The following is a 23,861-nucleotide window of genomic DNA, read 5'->3' on the forward strand; positions in this document are numbered from 1 at the left end:
AAACATGGAATATGGGTGTAGCAGAGAGGAAAAGTTTGAATGTAATGGAGATGAGGTGTCTGAGGAGTATGTGTGGAGTGACGCGTATGGATCGGGTGCGGAATGATGAAGTGCAAAGGAGAACTGGAGTTGTTTGGGAGATGGCTGGTAGAGTTGAGCAGAGGGTGTTGCGATGGTTTGGGCATATGGAGAGAATGGATAATGAGCGATTGGTGAAAAAGATAACTAGATTTGATGTGAGAGGTGTAAAGCTGAGAGGAAGACCACGAATAGGATGGATGGACAGTGTGAAGAGAGCGCTGGATGCGAGAGGGATGTCTGTTGAGCAAGGAAGAGTGGCTGTGCGTGACAGAAATAAATGGAGAGAAATTGTGAATGAATAAGTGATGACGCAGCCCTGAGGGGATATTCTCCCGCATTTGGTCTAATCAGCTATTTCAGGTCAGGTGAGGGAAAGGGGATGAGTCTGTTATGATGTGGCAGGGGTAAACCAGCTCTGCTGTCGGGCCCTGCTGCGGATGTCACTGATTGCATTGCACAGTTGACCCTTGTGCGGTGTGGTGCGGTGAGGATCTGTCCGTTCTCCCCTTTGGGGCTAAGATGCGAATAAATGTGTTTGAATGGATGAGTAAATGGGGAGTGTGTCGTCCTGTCTCGGCTACCTCCCTTTCCTTGGGGGAAGCAGCCTAGGTATATAGATAGATAGATAGATAGTCTGTCTGATCCCATTCAGGGTCCACTGCCTGGCACAGTCCCGAAATTTCTCCCTCGTTGATCTTTTGTGGTTCACAGGAGAAATTGGCCACCACAATTGGCACTTCACCTGCACCTGTTTCCCCCAAAGTTCTCCCAACATCACTCTAGCCTTAGTCTTGCACCGCACATCACACTCCAATACCACCTAGACAGCCGTCAAAAGAGCCGCTCACCTTACACTGGAGCAGTAGTTCTGATGCTGATGTTGAGGGCATCACTTTAGCATGGAGCGCCCTCACCTCACCGCCAGAACTGGCACGTCTCACTGCTGTGACAGGAACCGACTTTCCTCGAACCTTCAGCTTAATGGAGCAGAAGTCCAGCTTACATCCCATGGACATGAGATAGTCCAGAGCAAGATGGCAAGGATCTTCCATGTCAGCCACGTGGACTGGAAGGGTAGCCTCTTGCCCTGCCAATCCAATCCAGACATCCAGGGGTCCCCTCAGTTCTGTGCAGTGCCCAGTTACACCACACAGTTGTTCTGATGACTCGGGCAGAAACCAATGATGTAACACACCAGGCCTCAGAGAAATCCGCTGTGAGGTTGAATCAATCACCAGGGAACACTTCTTTCCATTTATTCTTCCGTCTTCTCACACGCTATTGATTACAGTTCTCTTGCATTTTCTTGGTCATGGGACTACTTGGGAAAAGCTGGCTGGTGATTGCCCCTTAACACTAGCCTCCACAAGTTTTCACTTCTTTCTGGTCTTCTGCAGCCTTCTTCTTATCCTCGTTTTTCTTCTTTGGACACTCAGAACTGAAGTGTCCCACCTCACTACATGTCCAACACACTTTTGTTACCGTACAATTGTAAATTTCGTTGCACCTCCCCTGATATTCTCCTGTTCCCTCTTCAACTAGCAGCAGTCCTTTTTCCAATATCCTGGCTTTTCACAGCATGCGCAACTTCCTTCACATTTTCTCACTTCACGTACCTGCACCTTTTTTGCCTTGAATCCAGCACTACAACCTGCCTGAAAAGTGGACGTACTGGACTCAGGACTCAAATTCCAGAGCCCTGGCTAGTGCTTCTTGCATGCTGTTGGATTGTGCCTGCTTCACTTGCACTTTTAACTCTGCACTATCAGGAGCACTGATGAACTGGTCCCTCAGAAGAATAGACAACAGGTTAGGTGCTCCTCCAGGGTACGTCTTGTATGCCATACTCTCCAGGTCATGAGCAAGATGCTGTAGGGATTCGCCTCGAGCCCATGCACAGGTCTGAAATGGTGCTCTACAAACCTCAGTCTGGTACATGGTTCTATATCTGCATTCCAGCACTTCTACTAGGGAGTGATAAATGTTACTCTCCTTCACTGACATCTGACCCACAATTTCCATTGCAGCACCCTTAACCCTTTCGTGTTTGTGGGTGCGGTGCAAATTTCATGCACTTGTTACCAGTTGACGCAGGCAGTGTCTGTGTAAATTCCAACCTCTAGTAACCATTTGACGCAGGTTGCACTGAACGAAATGGCCCTTGTTTTTTTGGTTATGGAAAGATTTTGCATTCATTTCTGGGTCATCCGAGCTAATGTATGGCCCTACCTCCACTATAGGTGGAGGAAATATTCAAATGAACGAACGATTTCTGGGTGAGAACAAAGAACTACTTGTGTGTCCATGTATTCCTCCACCACACTTAACCAACCCCGCACCCAGCATTGCCCCACTGCCCCAGCCCCAGCCAGTGTGCTACAAGCTTTGCTCAAACGTACGGTAATCTCCTTTTGCTCTCCATAAAATCGGCCCTAATTGACCCACAGTAATTCTTTATACACCAAAAAGTAGGCAAATATATTCCCTATTACTTTTTCTCAGTAACAATTGCCATTAAAAATTATATTTCTATGAGAAAAAATAAACTGAAAAAACTTAAGTAAAAAAATAAATTAAGGCATAATTTACATTCGGCTTTTCATTTTTTTTACAACACCATAAGCAAGTACATTTATTCATGATTAACGTAAAAAAAATTATCGAAGCATAAATAAGGGTATAAGGATAAATTGTTTATTAACTATCGAGTGCATGGAAATAGCACGTTGACAGGGGGGTTCACAGGTCTTGGGTGCCCAGGACTGTGTCCCGGATACTAACTCAGGGTTGGACGCAGTGTCGACTGGTAACGAGAGGGTTAAGGCTAGCAGCTAGCTGCACAGCCCTATGTCTATCATCCAAACCATTTTGATCAGCAAGTAATTTAAACTGTGTATGTAGTGCCATAATTTTAAGTATTAGTGTAAGTTAGTATAAGCTAGTATTGTAAGCGTAATCTTAAACTTAATTATAGTTGTAAGTATAACTTCTGATTTAACCGTTAAGTTCTATATTTAAGTCTAGTCTTAGTTGATATTCATAATGTGAACATGATTATGATATCGATAGTACTGAGTCAAGTATTGATGTGAATATGATTGTTATACATATGGACCAGCTCTTTCCCCCCCCCCAACAAAGTCGTATAACCAAGAAATTTTAGTAGAGATTAATAGTCACGAATGTCTTTCTTCGTGTTCTGATCTAGAGATTTACCTGCCATAGTTGGTAGATTTCCTCTTTTGAACTATGCAGTGGTGAATTAAAAATGTCTGAAGTAAGAATATTGAAGATTGTTATTTGTGAAGCGCGAAATTCATGTCATTGAATCCAGTTTGTCACGTAGGCATGTAACCGACAAAGGGTAATAAAACTGTCCGAATTCTTAATTAATTTGGCTTCATTATGATTAAAGTTCCTGCAAGCTTATTACAAAAATTTCAACATCGTAAGTCACTTTTCTATGTATGTTGAGTGCAAACATATCTTTTGTATTCTTTGAAGAAGATCCTAGAGAATCGATAGCAGTATAATCAGTTAAACTTTTAGCCGATTCCCGAATATTGTCTTGATGCTTATAAAAGGCGAGAAGCTGCGCCAAACAATTCGAGAGGACTTTGATGAATGGTCCTGGAGAGGGAAGACGTGTTTCTGAGCTCTCCTCTAGCTGCAGGGTTGCCTCACCGGCGTTAGCCTTGTACATACACCAATAAAATTAGGTTAGCTAGATCTCATTTTCCTCCCTGGCCTTAGTAGATATAGTAGGTGTCTATATCTAATTACTGAGATCGCCTTTGCTTACTCACCCCTGGAGTGTACCCCCCACTGATCGCTCTGGAGTGTGAGTTACACACAAGCGCGTCCTCCCGAGAGTGGTTTGAGAGGGTAATCTCAGACTAGGTGGGCTTTCCTCGGGTAATTTGTCCCTTGGTCGTTTTTCTCTTTCTTCCCACCTCCCCCTCACGGGGGAAGTGGTAACTATGGCGGACGCCACTGCTGCCTCCCCCCCCATTCAGGGGGGGAGGTAGTCCTGACCGACCCCCGACTGTCTCACGGACGGACACCCCCCAGATTGAACAGCCCCAGACACGTACCCATCTTGACATTAATGAACACAATGCCGAGTTTGTCCTGATTCATGCGGTTGGTTCCACTCCCCTGTCCAGCCTCAATCCCTTCATCATCAAGAAAGTGATTGATGGGTGTGCAGGAGAGGTGGAACAAGTGAAAATCTTGCAAGTGTAGACCTTCTCGTAAAAACTAAGAATTCAGCCCAGGTCAAGGATTTGCTTAAACTGAGGAAGTTCCATTGTCACGATGTCCAAACAACGATCTCCCACTCCATGAATTCCTGCAAGGGTGCTATCACCTGCAGGGATCTTGTGCTTATGGAGGAAGAAGAAATTGTACAGGAACTTTCTCAGCAAGATGTCATAGAGGCAAGGTTCATTACCAGATTCTCGGAAGGCATAAGGACGAAGACCGCAACAGTTGTTCTCACTTTTGGCAAAGTATCTCTTCCAGCCAATGTGAAGGTTGGATACGAAATTGTAAATGTTAGACCGTACATCCCGAACCCCCTTCATTGTTCAAAATGTCAGCTCTATGGACACCATGAAAAGGCTTGTCGGGCTTCCAACATCGTGTGTGGCAAGTGCACGGCTATAGGTCACTCTGCTGACAACTGTACATCCGAGATTGAATGCTGCTTTCACTGCAAGGATGCTCACACCACTTCCTTGAGGGCTTGTCCCAAGTGGAAGGAGGAGAAGGAGGTCTGCACAGTAAAAGTGACACAGGGCATTTCCTTCTACGATGCTAGGAAGAAGGTGAAGGAGTTGCATGCAACTCCCAAGCCTAATATCTCCTATGCATCGGCGGTTGTGTCCCGTCCCGTGATGTGCACCGTTGAGACACAGACTGACCTAACATTTGCTCCTCATGCCCCACGCCCTACCTCTCAGTCTAAGCCTCCTGTACGCTCCAACTCTCTGACGGACATCCCTGTTGCTACTTCCTACTCCCAGGCTACTGTTGCTCCTTCGCAGTCAGTGCGGCCAAAATCGAAGCCAGACAAGTCTGACAAGATTAATTTGACCACCCTCACTAAACAGTCACGTCCTCATGTCCTTCCTGCTCCTGGACCAGTGAGGGAGAGAAAGAATAGCTCTTCCTCGGTGGAGTCTGGGAGCCTCGTTATTGATGAGACTATGGAGATCTCCACAAAAAAGCACCGGGATAGGTCCCCCGGCAGTCATTCGCCTGCTGGCGGGTGACCAAAAAGACCAAGCACACTGGCCCCCAGTGAAAATCTTAAACCACCGCATTCACTCTATTACAGTGGAATTGTAGAGGTATTGGGAATAAGTTACCAAATATAGCAATCTTGCTTTCACTACACAGGCCAGACGTTGTTTGTTTACAGGAGATGCGCCTGGAGGATCACCCTGATCCTTCACAGTTCAAACACTACCACTAGTATAGAAGATATGAAGGTCACGGAGTTCCCATTTACACACACAAATCACACACACAAACGGAAGTGATTCTAAATTCTACTCTGGAAGCTGTCGCATGCAGAGTAAGATTTAATAACACGTATCTGTCTATTTGTTCTCTCTACTGTCCTCCACATGGCCCCATTGATAGTGATGCTTTAAATTCACTTTTTGAACATCTTCCTGGAAATAAGTTAGTGTTGGGCGATTTTAACGCCCATCACTATCAATGGGGTAGCTTGAGGATTGATGGTCATGGGGAGCAAGTAGCCGACCTAATACTACAGTCCAACCTCTGTCTTCTGAACGATGGTAGAGCAACTCGTGTAGATGATCGTACTGGCAACTTTTCGGCCATTGACTTATCTTTGGCCTCCCCTGGTATACATCAAGATTTCTCATGGGACCCTTACAACGACTTCTTGGGAAGTGATCATTTAAAAATCTGTCTTTCTTATACATGCAGCATCATTTTGGACCCTCCACCTCCAAACTTTAACTATAAGAAAGCAGATTGGGGATCCTTCTCAAGGATCGCCAATTTAGATATATCTGGGGAGACCATAGATGTTAAAGTCGAAAATATAACTACTTTCATATTACACGCAGCTGAGGCTGTTATTCCCAAGACTTATACAGTTCATGCGAAGCATAGAGCACATTGGTGGACGCCAGATTGCCGACAAGCATTAAGAAAACGCAATAGGAGATACAGGATTATTGATAGTCAGCCCACTGAGAAAAATTTTATTGCATACAAACAGGCATGGGCTGAGGCAAGGAGAATAATAAGAAGGGCCAAACGTGACTCCTGGCGGTCCTTTGTGTCCACGGTGACTCGTACAACACCATTACATAAAGTCTGGTCCACTATAAGAATATTAAATAATAAAGGCCCTTATTTCCCTGTCACCACCCTTCAGGTTAGTAATGACATTTATGACGAGGCCGTGGACGTTGCTAACATCCTCGCCAGGAGTTTTTCTCATGTAAGTAGCTCAGCCAATTACGACCCGCGTTTTCAACACCATAAACGCTTGGCTGAGCTACAGATATTAGACTTTGCCACAGAAGACGTAGACTCCCCGTACAACCAAGAGTTTACGCTAGATGAACTGCTCCTTGCCCTTATATCCTGTAAAGACACCAGCCCTGGACCAGACACCATCACGTACGGCATGATCCAGCATCTGAATCAGGACAACCTGATTAAGATGTTAGCATTGTACAACGAGATTTGGGCATCTCGAACGTTCCCAAACTCATGGCACTTTGTGCACGTCATACCGATACCCAAAGAGGCTGGTCGTCTTATGAATTCCACTTCATTTCGTCCTATTGTGTTGACTTCTTGTCTATGTAAGGTCATGGAACGTATGGTAAACAATAGGCTTGTTTTTGTTTTAGAGTCGAAGAATTTGTTAAATGATCAAGAATGTGGCTTCCGTAAATACAGAAGTTCACTAGATCATTTAAAGAATTTGGAGCATTGTATTGCAGAGGCATTTGCCAATAAAGAATTTATGATAGGGGTGTTCTTGGACATCCATAAAGCCTATGACATGACATGGCGACACGGTATACTAATGAAGCTCTATGCTTATGGTTTAAGAGGAAATTTGCCTATTTTTATTTCAAATTTCTTTTAGGGGACAGGACTTTCTCTGTCAAATTGCCCCGTAACATAACATCAGATATATTTTTCTAGGAAAACGGGGTGCCGCAGGGAAGTGTGCTTAGTCCTACTTTATTTAGTATTATGATCAATGATATTCTGTCATCAGCTCCCATTCCCAGGAATCTTAAATACTCGCTCTACCCTGACGATTGTGCAATATGGCACTCTTCCCGTAATGCACAATTTTCGGCTGGGCAGATTCAAACAGCCCTTGACTCCGTCCACCTATGGGCCTTGCAGTGGGGATTTAAGTTTTCCGTCCGTAAGTGTGCCGCTGTAGTCTTCACTAATCGTAACATACCTAATTTGTGCTTAACTTTGGATAATCAGACGGTACCTTTTCAAAATTCTGTAAAATTTTTAGGAATACATTTTGATCATAGAATGAATTTTAAACTTCACGTTAATACTTTGCTTGCTCGTTGTGATAAACCGTTAAATGTCCTCAAGTACCTAGTGGGTACTACCTGAGGTGCCGACAGAAAATCTTTATTAACCCCTACACCGCGGGCTTGTTTACCAATGACTTGCGTGTGCTGCGGGGTTATTTGGGCTCCGACAGACTCTCAAAAAATATTTGCCAAAAATCAGTTATTAGTCCTAGAATAATAAAATTACATATGCTTATGGCACATACCTTCAGCTTTCTCCTGGAATGATTGTTGAGCCTTCGTCAGTTACCGTAGGACTTGTGGAGACCTCTGAAGTAGGGTAACGAAGTTTCCACTTTACACTTCCCGACAACCCGTAATATGATTACCACAGCCAGATACAAACACTATAAACACTATTCTACAATTTTCAAGTAGTTTGGGATCCATACTAAAAAAAAAAACACTGTGAAAGCAATGGAAATTACGAGCGCGTCTGATCGTCGCACTGGCACTAGTTCACTCTTAGTAGTCTGTCATTTATTATTCATAAAACCCCTCACACTTTATATTTCTATTACTATATAACACTTATATATATCTACAGTCTTTATTCATAAGTTTCCTTCAGTAGTATTAGTTTATTGTCACTGTAGGGATTCAATTTCTTTCAGTAAAATACGTAGCATTCACTTTCTCGTCCTGTATACTGGCATTGAGAGTGAATGTCACTTTCATCTTCACTCTCATAACTCATAGCATTCAGACATGCTAGAGTGAAACTTTCACTTTCATTACTCCTAGGGTATATACTCGTATTCTTATAATACTACTCATTTACATTTACATTTACGTTCTCTATTTTATTTACGTTATTTACATTTCTATTTTATTTACACTGTGTTGTGCACTGTCACTTGAAATAACATATAAAACTATTTTCCATTGTTCACGTATATTTACATTCATTACTTTCACTTGCTGTTTACACATTATTTACACATTATTTACAATTCCACTTGCACTGTTTTACTCAATAGAAAGATCGTAGTCACTCTTTTATCAATTGTCAGCCCTTTACCTATTTCCACACGAGGTTTAGTAGGGGGTAAAGGTCACAGGGCCATTTGCATGGGGGTGAAAAAAGGCCTTGAAGTCAGCAAGAAGAAACATACGTACTCTCGCTTCGGAAGTTGAGAGTAACCTGATAACGGAGGGCCAGCTGGAGGCCTGCTAAGGGGTTATTCAGAGTTACCAATATTACTTCTTGAAACAGCTAAGTCTAGCACTGATATGATTGGCAGGAAATCTAGACAATACATTATAAATTAGGTAGTTCCAGGTGAATGTAAATATCACTTAGGCTTCTCCCTTCCCTCCTTACATGTATATTTATTACGAAAATAGATTATAGGGCATATTTCAAGGGGAAAAAAACAGCGAAAATTAGCGAACGAGTGCACGTGAGGTGTTGTCAGGTGATAATTAGCCAATTCCAGGTGTTTGGCACTCTCACTTACCTTATTTCTTTCTTGTATATATTATTTGGTATAAGAATAGGACATTGGGCTTATTTCAATGGATGAAATCAGTGAAAAATTCCAGGGAAGATTTACTTAGCGTAGCACGGCCGGGCAGGCGAGAGGATAGGGTAATGGAGGGGGGGTAGGGAGGGGAGTCAAGAATGGGGAGAAATGGCTAAATTGTCAACAATGGATGGGAGTACAGATGAGATTAGGAGTGCTGACTAGTGTTGGACATTGGCAGTACTGATAGATGATACAAGCCCCCACTTGGAAGCCCGGGTGAATTCAAAATAACACAGAATCACAAAAGCGACGCCCCGCGGTATGATCCCTTGCTCCCAAGCGTCACGAAAGTGACGCCCAGTGGTTAAGGGGTTAATGGTGTATAAGTCCCTTATTCGATCGAAGCTAGACTATGGTGCACAGGTGTATGGCTCAGCATCTGATGCCACGCTGAAAGGATTGGATGTGTTACAGAATAAATGTTTGCGAATGTGTCTTGGAACTGTCCGGTGTATCCGTGTGGCTCGTATGGTACTGGAGGCTAATGTGCCTCCCCTCTGTATTCGCCATGACCACCTGGCATTATCGTATGGCCTACGAACATCAAGGAAATGTAATATCGGCAATGTGGCCTTTACCCCCCTGCGTCAATACCACCACCTTCTGCAGGGGGTGCGTCGGCCACTTGCCGTTCGCCTCCACTTACTGATTCAGGAGCTTGGTGTGGACCCCAGTGACTGTGACAACTTGGTATTAAAAAATATATAGCGCCTTGGGAGCCACCTGGCTTTACAGTTGATGTTACATGGCTCCCAGCACCAAAGGCCAAGGCGCCGGAGGCGGAGGTCCACCACTTGTTTCGTAACATCATCACTTGTCACTTGGGGTCCCACCACTTGTACACTGACGGCTCCAAGTCGAGTGAATGTGTGGGTGCACCTGTGTGGTCGACTGAATGTGCCCTCAGGTATCGGTTGCCGACTCATACATCTGTGTTTACTTCAAAACTTTTTGCTATTGACAAAACCATAGACTATGCTCTCAATTCTAGGCATGACTATTTGTCATATTTTCAGATTCAAAATCAGCCCTTCAGGCAATTGCATCTTGCACTACGGACTCTCACAAGATCCAGGGCCACATCGTTAATAAGTTGCATTCATGCAACAAGTCATTCACGCTGATCTGGGTGCCTGGTCATTGTCGTATCTACAGCAATGAGTAGGCTGACTTACTTGCAAAGTTGGCTGTAGAGCTCGAGGAGACTTGGGACGTTCCTCGTGATCTACGGTCGAGTCTCTCTCTCAGAAAGAAATCAATAAATCTTCTGTGGCAAGGTCAGTGGACCAGACTAAATATTCCAACCTGTAAGCCATACCTGGGCAACTGGGACACTGCCAACCGTCCCAGTTGCCTAGAAGAAAAAGTGTTGGCACGGCTATGGCTCAATGCCACCATTTTAACTCACATGAAACCATACAAGGAAAGACGCTTCCCACCGACCTGTGACATCTGTAATGCGGTGTTATCTATCAGTCATATCATCGTGCGCTGTCGACGATTTATTCGTGAACGTGCTTAACTTATAAATTACTGCAGCACAGCAGATATCCCCTTCACCCTTTCCTCCATCCTGGGTGATGGGGACATTGTTATGACTGATAAATTGATGGCTTTCTTGAGAGAAACTGGACTGATCAGAGTGATGTGACTTTTTTACTGCGTGGTTATGGTTTTTATCAATGGTAAATATGTATATGTTGTTATATTAGGGTTGACAGTTGACATATTTGAAATAGTTCCTCCTCCCACTAATCTATTTCTAATATTGATGTCCCCTACATTAACTCACCCCATCCCGACATTTTCTGGGCAGTGGTACGCCCCAGTCCCGACATTTTTGGACCTTTTTTTGGGGGGGGGCTCAAACATCTGCTTTTGGTGAGAAACATCGAAAATTCATAGAGAAATCACTCACCTGAGGTTTAAAATACTCGATCTAGGTACGAGTACCTCCTTACCTGACTGGGCTTTCTAACAGGCTGGCACCAAAGAAAACGAGTTCTATGGGAGGGTAACTATTTTATCCACTCATAAACAGTATTTATTTATTTACTTGGTACGAATTTATATGTACAGTGGGGCACCAATTTTCGCACCTAATTGGGTCCAAAAATAATGCGCGAAAGTGGAATTAGCGAAAATTGGGGCATTGTCTTTATGGCAAAAAGGCTAATTGGTTCCAGGTTATCCTAAAGTAACATCAGATTTTCATTTTCACTTGCAATACAGTACATCAAATCACTATTGTACATTGCATTGTGAGATACAAACAATAAAAACTGTACAGTACACATTATATGAGGAGAAACATACCACAGAGACCAGGTTGAGGTGTTTAATGGATGTTGGGGGTAAGTATCCGAGCCTTTCCTCCCGACTTTTGAATGTCCCGGCCACTTTTTATCACCACCACTGCCTCCCGGCCCTCCCCCCACACCACCAGGCCTTTTCCCCAAACTACCAGGTATAGTAGAGGCCATTGAACCGTGAGAATCCAACACAATGGAGCTAGCACGCTCGTACACAATGGCGGGAATGGGTGGACAGAGTGTTGACATGACGTCATTCAAGATGGCGGTGGGTTGTGGGCAGGCGGTGCAGGAAATTCAGAGTTCAAAATATTGTCCCAAACCCAAAATTTGTGCGCGAAAATCAATTTTTTTTCAAGCGAAAGTGGAAGTTAGGGAATATTTGGTGCATGCCGCGAAAGTGGATTCCGCGAATCCTGCTGTAGCGAAAGTTGGTGCCCCACTGTACTACAAGAGTATATTGGTTTTCAAACAGTAATATAGGCATTATAAGCATTGTTTCACTCACTAACTCATCACCATTCATGACCTTTTTTTCCCACATTACCTGATCATCATTTCTGACTGTTTCTTCCTCTAATGCTATGTAAACTTTGTCCTCCACATTGTCATCAATTGGGGAATCACTCTGGCCCTGAATGTCTTTACTGGCCAGGTCACTGGTAACAGGTGAATTGCCGAGACAATGGCGTGCAGAGGGGGGGAGAGGTTATGCGGTGTAAGGCATTGTCCCTGCTTGGCATCTTGTAGAGGAATAGAGGAAGGTGTCCCGTGTATACGTGCCAAAAATCACTCGTGAAATAACTCGCGAAAACTGAAAATTGTGCAAATTAGGGACCTTGCAATGTTGCCGCGTTAATTCACGTCTCCGGGATATGAGTGCACATCATGTGAGGACGTGAATTCACGTCTCCGGGACGCGGCGGGTTAAGCCAAGTTCCTTGCCTGACAGTCACCAGCTGATGAATGCAAGTGTGCAATATAGAAAGGTATTGGGCACTTGCAGTCGATGGTGGTTGCTGGGCGAGGTTCTTCACTTTTTGTACAAATTATGTAAATACATTATACCATCTTGGTTAAGTTATTCTAATTAGAGCCGACAGCTGACGTATATGGAAATGTTCTTGACTCGCCTGGTTCCTTTTCATATATTGATGTCCCCTATATTAGGTTGTGCCTAGACTGACAGTCACCAGGTGATGAGTGCAGGTATGTAATGTAGAAAGGCATTACATATCTGCAGTCGATGGTGTTCTCTTGGTTGAGGCTTTTTTACCATTAGTGTAGGTCTAGTTATTTGTCTCTTAGGATTTAGTATAGGTTAGCAATTTGTCTGTTAGGTGGTTAGTTTTAGGGTCTTTAGATTTGGTATTTTTGTTTATAAGTAATATAAGGTTAATAATATAATAAATTAAGAAAAAATAATAAAAATAAAAATACAAAAAGATAAAATAAAATTATTATATATATATATGTACGTGTGCATGAAAGTGTGTATGTTTCTTTGCATGGATGTGTGTATCTATCTATCTATCTATATATATATATATATATATATATATATATATATATATATATATATATATATATATATATATATATATATATATATATATATATATATATATTTGTGTGTGTGTGTGTGTTAATGTATATACATATATATATTTTTGCCTTAATGACTAGGGGCTCCAGCCTCAATGGTCGATAGGCTTAAAAAAAAAAAAAAAAAAATCAGATCATCGCTCCTTTTCATCGTTGCAGGTTAGTGCCCAAGCTCTCACCCCCCCCCCCTTTTCTCTTCCTCGTGTTTTAAGTCATACAGTCGTGAGTTAAATTGGTGATATTTCCCTTCATCCCACTTGTACTGAATCACGAGACCGCCACTTCTCTTCGACATTGCAGATCATTGTGCTTTCAAGCCACTGCCTAGCCCGCGTCTCACACACTATATCATCCCTCCCCCATCTCTTAGTTCATGTAGCCTAATTAAGAAAATATCGGCTGGTCCATTTCATAATTGTCCATTTGATTACTGATCTATTTGAAAACTATATTCAGTTGTACATGATTCTTGTGTTATACGTGCTAAATCGTAGGAATATCTTAGTGGTAATCTTTACTTCTTCCCAGTAAGTCCAACTGTGACCACGGGATCAATATTTTTTTTTTTTTTTATGCGAGGAAGAAGGAACCAAAGGCCATGAGCCCGCAGTAACAGTTCCCTCCAAGAGAAAAACAAAATACAATATAGAGCCAAATTCAAGATCCGATCATTTTGAGATGCCTGGACACACTGCGTTTGAAAGACTGGAGATCATAGGCAGCAGGAAATACAGACAGAGGGAGACAGTTTCAGAGTTGACCTGTTGCATAAATGAAAGACTGGGAGTAACGGTTAATTCTTGCATTAGAGAGTTGGACAGAAAAAGGATGAGAGTCTGCTGCCAGACGGGTGCTACGCGCCCGTCGTAGAGGTGGAGGAATGCAAGCAGACAGTTCAGAGGAGCAGTGACCATTAAAGTAGCGATAGAAAAGAGATAAAGATGCAACAGTGCGGCGAAGAGACAAAGGTTGAAGGGAGTCAGTAAGAGGAGGAGAGTTAATGAGACGAAAAGCCTTTGACTCCACCCTATTGAGAAGAGCTGTATGAGGGGAGCCTCCCCACACATGAGAGTTGTACTCCACACAGGGGCGGATAAAACCCCTGTATAGAGTCAACAACTGCGCAGGGGTAAAGAAAGAGCGGAGTCGGCTTAGCACACCCAATCTCTTGGAAGCAGATTTTACAAGAGATGTAATATGATCTTTCCAAGATAAGTCCCGAGTAAATGAAACCCCAAGCATGTTCAAGGATGATGTAGGATTAAGCTGAATATTATTAAACATTAGTGGGTATACCTGTGGAAGATTTTGTCGGGTTGAAAGGTGTAAGAACTGAGTCTTAGATGCATTAAAGACAACCATATTATTTTTACCCCAGTCAGAGATACGAGCCAAGTCAGACATTAGGTGTGCCATAGCCTCATCCCTTGTTTGTTGAAGTAACTGTTGAGATGGGCGTTGCGGGAACCGAATGGAAAGGTGAAGGGTGGAGTCATCAGCGTATGAGTGGATAGGGTTAGATGTACAGCTGTATCAGTATTTTTCGAGTATTAATTTAGGTTTGTAAAAAGTCATAACTCTGGAGTTACAGACCGTGAATATATTTTATCTGGTTTGATCGTTCCCAGTTTGTAGAGTAATCTGTCTCAGTTCTTAATGCTTAGTAAATCTTAGGTTAAGTCATTTTGAAATTCGAGTTTTGTTATCCTCCAGGGTATAGTGCAGACGAGACTGAGTGGCCCGCAAAGTGTGCTTATCTAACAGCTCACGCACTCTCTTCAATAGTGCATGCTACCACATTTCCCATAGGCCCTCTAATAAGATCACGCTACCATAATTCCCATAAACCCTCTAATAAGGTCACGCTACCCCATTTCCCATAATTTCTCAAATAAGATCACGCTACCCATTTTCCATAATCTTCAAAATTTCTCAGCATTACTCTGGTGGTTTTCTATTATTTCCTTTATTTCACTGGGGTCAGTTATTGGTGACTAAAGTTCCTTGCATTACACTGGTGGCCAATTTTCTTGTGTTACATGTACAGTAAGCTTCCCAAGATACTCTACCATCATATTCCTGAGGTTTCTTTTTAACTATACAGTAGCTAGGGTGGTCATAATTTTCGATCTTGAGAATTTGTAGGATGATACCCCCTGAAAACATTCCATATAACACGTAAACATGTCATGCAAAATATTTTTCAAAAATATTTATATTTAGAGGTCCCTCATCAGCCTTTTATGTTATTACATATCGCCACATTCAGCTTGTCCCACATAATTGTCACAGAAATGTCTTTCACATAATTTCGGTGTCTTGAAACTTGTACCCCCTCCACAATATGTCTACTCCCGATGTATATATGTCCCTCCCCCAATGCATACATGCCCCTACTAATCTTGCTAGGTCACCACCCTTTCCCACGCCTGAAGACGGCGTTATTGCATCAGTTCTTAGCAGACAGCCAAGAAGGGCAGACTGTTTTATTGTGAGCTTGTAATAAACTCCTTATCTAGCTGTTTGTACACAGAGTTTCTATCACCAAAGTATTGCAAGTTACATTTGGTAGCAGCGGTGTTTCGAACCATCACATTCTGACCACCTCCTTGGATTTTTAGTGATACAACAAGATACACGATGACTCGCATCTGCCAGCCTCGCCCCTCCTCCGTGCCTCTATACCTTGGCTGTGCTTTTCGAGTGTACCATTTTTCTCACCAGTGCTCATCTCTCAAACCACCGCACCCATACGCCTTGTTCCTGACCGCACGTGTCACCGTCGCCAACCTACGCACCTGTTGCACCTGTTCCCAGCACCTGTTCTGGACTCATCATAGCTCCTGCCCCCACGGTGCCACTTATCACTGTCTGCCCGCTGCCTGCCCACCACCATTCTCTGCATTTGCAACTCACCAGCTCTACACCTGCCTTGCGCCGACATCTGCCCTCCCCACCCACCACCAGCCTCCGCCGTCGCCCGCATCTGGTCTGCATTACGGAGCCTCCTAAGACCGCCACTCCCTACCGGTGATTCATCGCGGCGTCTCTTCTCCTCTCCGCCCAGCTGTCTCTACCCCGCAGCCCAGCCCCGCCCAGCCCCGCCCCGTCGCCCCGCCCCGCCCCGCCTCGCCCCAGCCCAGCTACGCCCAGCCACCCTGCACGTCATACCTCTCGACACTCCCGTTTCTACTGTGTAACTATAGTATATCTTTCCTTTCTATAGAGATTATCCTCGATTTTCTCTACAGATTGGTTATTGTAAATATTCCATCTCATTTCCATTACCCCGTTTTCATCTTCACCTAGGTTATTTATATTCCATCTCATCCTTCGCATTTTATTTAAACCATCCATGCCCGCAACTTCATTCATTTTCGCACCTAGTGTATTCCATTCTCTCATTGTTATTTATACATTTCCACCTACGTATCCATCTTCATCCTTTCATCTTCCATTGCCGCATTAAATGTCATACTTTCCACATCAACCGCTTACCACCAGCCCTCTCGACCCGGAAACGTCACCTGCTCATACCCTGTCTGCCGACTCTAACACCATCACTCATTTACGAAGTGGCAAAGAGTACCACTGCCCTGTACCTGAGACTCCCGTTTCACTTCCCGCAGAATCACTTACTACCCGTCCTACCCTCGTAAATCCAGATACTTCCTCCTCTACTCCTGCCTCTACTCTCCCTTCTTCTTCCTCTACTCCTTCCACTGTCGTTACTTCTCCTGCCTCCCTTCATACCCCGTCTTCCTCGCCCTTAACTGCACCTACCTTCTCTCTCTCCCACACCTCTCCTCCCGCCACTTCTACACTTCCAGCCATGGCCAACCCTCCACAGTCTATCTATCTCGACGATGCCAATCGTCCCAAATTTACTGGCCAGGACCCAGCTTGGTCTGTCTATGATTTCCTCCGAGAAGTTGAAACGGAAATAAACAATAGACAAATTACCGAGGAATCGCTCAAAGTAGCTTACCTCCTCGGTTGCTTGCACCACGGTAAATCAGCCATCGGATCCGCGATCCGTGCAGGACATTTCGATAGCATTCGTACCTTTGCTTATTTTCGTACGGAACTCATCAGCCTTTGTTGCCAGCATTCAAATACCGCGTCTCTCATGGGATTCATTAATCTCCTAAACCAACTAGATGAGGACTTGCGTGTCCCAGCGCAATATGCCAAGCTCCGCGAAGCTGCCGCCGCCATGAAAGCAACTAGTAGCGAGATGCTCCAATTACTGGTAGGCACGAAATGGTTAGAAGACAAGAATGGCGTTCCAATGCTTTCACTCACCAACTTTGCTGACTTAATTGGTTACCTGAGATTCCTTCACTGGCTTACTCCTAAACAGCGAGAGCTAGCCTTGGAAATCGGTTTCAATCCAGGAGATAAAATTATTCAGGTCACTAAAGCCATACATGAAAAACAGGTTCGAACTACACGCGTCAGGGCACCACCCAACCCTTGGCCTCCTCAGTCTGTCACACCTCCACTACCCCAGACCAATCTCGCTCCCGTCCCACCACACGCGGCAGACCTGCCACACATCGCTCTCCTACCGCAGGTCGTGATCAATCTAGCGCCCGACGGAACAGACAATCTTCGATTCTTTGCTGGTACTGTGGTCATCCTGGACATCGGGCGTCCAGTTGCGACCGTACATACAGACGTCCTCACTCCCAAACCAGACAGCGTATGCCTTCCCGCTCACGTCGTCCACACTGCAAATACCACAAATCAAGCACGACTCACACCACTGAGGAATGTCGTTACCTCAACCGCCCACAGTCGGGGGAAGCACCGTGCCCGTATCGGACCAATATCACGTAGAACCAGAAACCCAACTCCCCATCCGCCATGTAGGTCCCATAACATCCTCGGGTTTAGTCATTCTCAGAAGCAGTCATGACATACCAACGTCATTCTTCTTGGACACAGGATCTATAGTAAATCTCATCTCCGAAAATTCCTTACAAATTATTCATCGCCATCACAGCCACGTCAGTTTCCTAGAACCACCAGACATTCGCCTATGTGGTGTTAACGGCTCAGAGTTTAAGGTTAAGGGAAGAGTCACCCTTGAAGTCAAACTCCACAGAGCTTTGCCCCCTATCCTCATTGAATTTCATGTCACTAGTGACTTGCAGTATCCCGCATATGCCCTTATTGGTTTCTCCACCATGGCACAACATTCCATTGCATTATTACCTGCTTGTGGTAGTATAGACATTTCTGGATTCCCGGTTTACACTATGGAATGTCCCTGTCCTGTTCTTACGATCAAATCAGTCCTTCAATTACCTCTGTCTCTGTCACTACCAAAAAGTCCAACCCAGCCCAAACCACCACTATCATCATCTGAGAATACAGAGATCATTCCTTTACTGACTGCGGGCAAGGACATAAATTCCTCAATGTCCCCTGATACATCATCTCAGCCCTCGAACATGGCTCTTACATCCTCTCCCGACAACACTATCGCTGACTCAGACATGTCTCAGTTACCTACCTCACACAGTCTGCATGATCTTCTCCAACACGCAGAGACGAAACGTGCAGTAACGAATACGTGCACAATTTTGTTACCGCATGAGTTCACCAAAGTCTCTGTTTGTGTTGCTGGTGCGAAAGAAGGAGTGGATGTACTAACCCTGCCTGAGACGTGTTGTGTGAATGGCTTGACTTATGAGTCAGCGTGGTGTACAGTCTTAGAGGACAGTTTATGCTACCTGTACTTGCTCAATGTCACAAATGCTCCACTAAAACTTAAAAGTGGTGTAAAGATTGGAGACTTCCTAGTATACCCAGCGGCCGTAAAGGTGTGCCAAGATTCCTCAGTTCCTACTATTCAGACTGATGATACGCCAATCGGTGTATGTACTATTAACTCTACGGGATCTGCGCCGACTCATTCACCCGATATGCTCTCACATCTCACTTGCACAGATTTCCCAGAACATACGCCTCAACTCCTCGACCTTCTGACCTCGTACAGAAACGTGGTTGCCTTACCCGGTGAACCGATGGGTAGAACAGACCTTGTCAAACATACGATTGAACTACTCCCAGGAACTCAGCCGATTTACATACCAGCGTATCGATTGCCTCATAGCCAGAGAAAGGAAACAGATCAAATGGTACAGAACATGTTAGACCAGGACATTATTGAACCCTCCATCAGTCCATGGAATAGCCCACTTTTCTTAGTACCAAAGAAGGACGGCAACTTTAGACCAGTAGTCGACTATCGTAAGGTCAATTCTGTCACCGTTCCAGACCGTTTCCCGTTACCTGTCCTCACTGATTTGCTAGAATCCCTTGGTGAAAATAACGTAGTCTTTTCATCTTTAGACCTCCTCAGCGGGTACTGGCAGGTCGAAATGGAAGAGTCCTCTCGCCCAGTTACAGCCTTTAGCACCCCTTCCGGACATTTTCAGTTTAAGAGACTCCCTTTTGGTCTGAGAAATGCTCCTTCCGTGTTCATGCGACTTATCCATTCAGTCTTCAGCGGTATGATGGGACACTCTCTTTTTGCTTACCTAGATGATATCATTGTTGTGAGTAAATCCATCCCTGATCATTTTACCAAACTCCAGCAAGTCTTTGAACACCAGCTCGCAGGCCTGAAAATCAATCTCAGTAAATGTGACTTCCTGCGAAAGAAAATCAAATTCCCAGGCCATGTTGTAGATGCACAAGACATTCATACTAATGAGGATAAAACTAAGGCCATCATTAACTTCCCAGAACCTACCACTACCGACGCTGTACGAAGTTTCCTGGGCCTCAGTGGCTATTATCGTCGCTTTATCAGGAATTATGCACAGATCGCCGCTCCTCTGACCCACTTACTCAAGCAGAATGTGCCCTTTGTTTGGACTAACGACCAGTCACAGGCTTTCCAAAAGCTAAAGACAGCTCTTGTAAATGCCCCTGTTCTAGCGTTCCCTGATTATGCCACACCTTTCCTTCTCTGCACAGACGCCTCAGGCACTGGACTTGGTGCCGTTTTGATGCAACTCGATGAAGCATCAAGGAAGCGCGTAATAGCGTATGCTAGTCGCACCCTTACAACCGCTGAACATAACTACAGTGTCACAGATCTCGAAGCGCTAGCGGTAATCTGGTCCTTGAAACATTTCAGAGATATCGTCTATGGTTATCCAGTGCATATCCAAACAGACCACATTCCACTATGTGATTTGTTCAAAAATCGCAACCTAACAGGTAGGTTAGCTAGATGGTCTGTCATCATCCAGGACTTTAATCCCACTTTTCAATATGTACCAGGCAAGTTGAATGTAGTCGCAGACGCACTCTCACGTCACGTAGCAGCAGCTATAACATCACTGCAGCCTGAAGTAACTGAAAATACTACACTAACGTCAGAAGTTGTTCAAAACTTTCAGCGCCAAGACCCCATGTGGTCCAAAGTCATTTATTTCCTAGAATCTGGCGATGCCTCGACCTTACCTACTCTGCCAGTATCACTAGATGAGTTCATGCTAGACAATGATCTCTTGTACAGGAAAACACTGCTAACAGGCAAAGATATGCCCAATCGCGAAGTACGCCAACTTGTTGTCCCCACTGCCCTGATACCAAAGATTCTTCATATTGTTCATAATACTCCTCAAGCTTCCCATCCAGGTAAAGACCGATGCTTGTGCCAAGCACGTCTCAAATACAATTGGCCAACCATGCGCCGCGATATCAATGCCCACTGTGACTCTTGCCTCTCCTGCCACCGCCACAAAGGATCAACCGGCTTACCAGCACCTCTCTTACAATACCCAATCCCGTCACAACCATGGGAAACTGTCTCAATCGATCTCTTAAAACTCCCTCTCACAGGATCTGGCACTGAGTACTTGTTCGTAGCGGTCGACCACTTCTCCCGCTACTGTGTCCTCGTTCCCCTCTCCGACAAGACCGCGAAGAGCGTTGCACGTGCCCTTGTAGATCACGTAATTTGCCCGTTCAGTACCCCTCATACCATTCTTACTGACAACGGTACAGAGTTCAACAATAGCCTTCTCGATGAGATCTGTCGCCACTTTCATATCAGTAAGTGCAATGTCGTGCCTAACCATCCGGCTTCCAATGGCCTTGTAGAACGCCACAACCGAAAAATCTTAGAGTGCCTCAGACATCTAGGCTCCCATAGTTCGTCCTGGGATGACTGGATTCCCCAAGTGGCATCCTCCATCAATAGTTCCATCAATGCATCCATTGCTGAATCTCCCTTCTTCGTCCTCTTTGATTTTGACAAGGACCTCCCATACTCTCTCTTATCCTCAAAGCCAGAACCCATCTACAACATGGATGATTATGTTAAACTAAAATTGGCCAACTTCCAGACAATCCACCAGTATGTCCAATCCACTTTGGCTTCCTCTCAGGAGGACATGCTGCAGCGCCAACATAAGTCCGCCTCACCTATCACTATCAGTGTAGGCGATCTTGTCTTTGCTCATTCCCATACGCGTTCCTCTAAGTTGGATGACAAATTTACAGGGCCCTACCGCGTCCTCACTCAACAAGGCAACAAATTTCACCTCCAGGACCTGTCCACTAGGGACACCAGATGGGTCCACGTCGATGACTTAAAGCGAGCACCTCGTGGCCTCGTGTTGGAAGAGTCACTTACACAACCTCCTGCCCCCTCTTCCCCTCCTCCCATCCTTCAGTCTACCTTGTCTCCACCTATCCCTCAGTCTCCTTCATCTCCATCTCCACCTGCTCATTCATCAACCAATCAATATCGGTCCAAACTGCGCTCTGCCCATCAATCTCTTCACGACCTCCCCCATTAACTCTACCCTGATTTCCTAGGTACGATGTTAGCGATCTCCCTGCTGGCAGTGCTGACCCTCCTGGGGTCTAGGTCAGGTCAGGACGATGGTGGAGTAGGTCCCGGGGCCTTGGTCGGCTCGGGAGGCGAGGTAATGCTTATCGACGACATCGCCTCTTTGCGCTACGATCTTGCGCCCCTGGCCGATGTAGCCACTGCCCTACCTGCCTACGCCCACCAGCTCCACGGAATCAGGAACCATCTCATGGCCCTCATGGGGACACACAACCTGAATGAGTATCTCTATTACCTTTTCCTCCCACTCTCCTGGCAGTTGCAATACATAAGTAACAGATTCACTGAGCTCAATGACACATTTTCCATTCAGACACCCGTGAGTCGTTCTCGTGTGAAACGAGGTCTCTTCGACTTCGGTGGTGAGATTCTGAGTGGCTTGTTTGGCGTTGCTACAGCCCGTGACATTTCTGGCTTCAAATCTGATCTCACTCATTTACCTTCAGCCCTAGAATCACAACGCTGAGTCCTTAAAATCCAACACACTATGTTACAGAAGCTCACAACCCAACTCAATGAAGTCACGTCCACTCTAAACAATTTCACTGATATCTTACAACACCACCTTTCAGATCTCAACGTTATCTCTCAGTTCTTCTACCTCAAACTCAACATGGATAATCTCCAACTGGCCGTTGACTCTCTCCTGTCTCAAGTCTCTACCTTGGTTCGTATCCTGGTCGATGCTATCAATGGACGTGTCACTGCCGACTTAGTACCTGTCTCAGCTCTCCGTTCTGTCCTGGAATGGGCTCACTCCACCTTCGGTCTCTCCCCAGTCCTCCCTTACTCCTCCCTTGAATATTATTATCCTGTTCTCGAAGCCACTCTTCTCACTACATACGTCGTCGTCCATATTCCTCTCTGTTCTGCCATAACCTTTAACCTTTTCTGTGGTAGGTCTCCATATTATAATTGCAAATCATAATAGATAGATAGATAAATAGATAGATAGAGAGACAGATAGAAGCAGGAAGTCAGATGATTGAGAAGGTGTTGTGTCTGCGAGAATCGAGCAGTGCTAAGCATGCTTACACACTCTTCACACTGAGGAAAGCTGACGACAGCGGCCAGTAAGGAGATGATGCAGTTAGCTGTCAGCAGTCCTCTCGTGAGAAAGATCTGGTAACCATGAGGAACCCCTGCTACACCAGATTTTAGGAAAGAGAGTTGAGAAGGAGACAAGCGACCCTAGAGAGAGGTCGAGACGGAGATTAGCCTTAGAACAGAAAGAGAGAGAGATAGCGAGACAGGGAGGTAGCTACCCGGGACTTATACTCTTATACCTGTTTAATATTTCCAAGACAAATAAAAATAGTCCCATACTATTCTTTACCTCTCCCGTCACTACATGACATCTGGTGGGGAAACTACTACAAGATATAAAAGCCGCTCGACCACAAGTCTAAAATATCCTGCCTCTACAAGCAAATACAAAGTCGCTGCTTTATGATACAAAGTCTTTATGACATTTGGTAGCAGCGAACGTATACGAACCTCGTCTACGAATCAACATTAAATTCCTACAAAATATCAAGATTGAAAACAACCAACAACATCAGCTCCTGACAGTATTCTCTCCATCCTGCCCCCTCCGTCTCCCAGATCTTTACGCTGATGCAGAGGTCAAGAGATCACCGACGCCTTGCAAGTAGCTTAACGACAAACCAGCAAATCTGCGGACATCGTCTCCGAATTAAAAGCAAATTTCTACAAAAGCAACCGAGTCTACAAGATTAGCTTCAGTTCTACATTGAATCCTACAAAATACAGCCTACAGTGCAAATAATCTACAATCAACTACAGCCATCTACAATCAACTACAATTAACAACTCTACGTCGTCT

The sequence above is a fragment of the Coenobita brevimanus genome, chromosome 84, assembly GCF_032717465.1.
Source record: "Coenobita brevimanus isolate Jiangsu-jjx chromosome 84, ASM3271746v2, whole genome shotgun sequence".
NCBI lineage: Eukaryota > Metazoa > Arthropoda > Malacostraca > Decapoda > Coenobitidae > Coenobita > Coenobita brevimanus.